The sequence below is a fragment of the Penaeus monodon genome, chromosome 21 (genome assembly GCF_015228065.2).
Source record: "Penaeus monodon isolate SGIC_2016 chromosome 21, NSTDA_Pmon_1, whole genome shotgun sequence".
Classification (NCBI taxonomy): domain Eukaryota; kingdom Metazoa; phylum Arthropoda; class Malacostraca; order Decapoda; family Penaeidae; genus Penaeus; species Penaeus monodon.
The window spans coordinates 37,139,143-37,139,821 of NC_051406.1; positions in this window are offsets into that span (position 1 = coordinate 37,139,143).

The window sequence follows — 679 nt, forward strand, 5'->3', positions numbered from 1 at the left end:
ATAATTATCATCGCTTCACATTTCTTCTCATCTAAGTAGTTTTCGTAATACTCCTACTAATATAAAAAAAACCTAAGTCAACTCTAATTTTTTTACACAAACTGGTACTTATGAAAACCACACACACGTCCTAAATATATATATATATATATATATAAAATTTTTAAATAAAATTATAAAATTAAAATAATTTATTTTTATTATATTTATTATAATTATAATATATAAATTATAATTATATTTATATTTATTATATATATATATTAATATATATATATTATATTATATATATATAATATATTATTTATATATTTAAAATTTTAGATAAAATATATTATATTTATAATATATTTATAAATATATCCATAAATAAAATATATAAATATTATATATATATATATAAATAAAAAAAAATAAAAAATTTGATTTTAATAATATATATATATATATATAAAATATATATTATATATATATATATTATATATTAAAAATTAATATATTTTAAAAAAACCCAAAAACCACAAAAAAAACACCCCACACCACACAACACAAAAATAATTTTATTAATTAAACTTATAATTATTCTATAATATTTTTATTATATTATATATTTTTATTTATATATATTTTTATATATATAAAAAAAAAATAAAATTTTTTGATATATATTTTTATATAC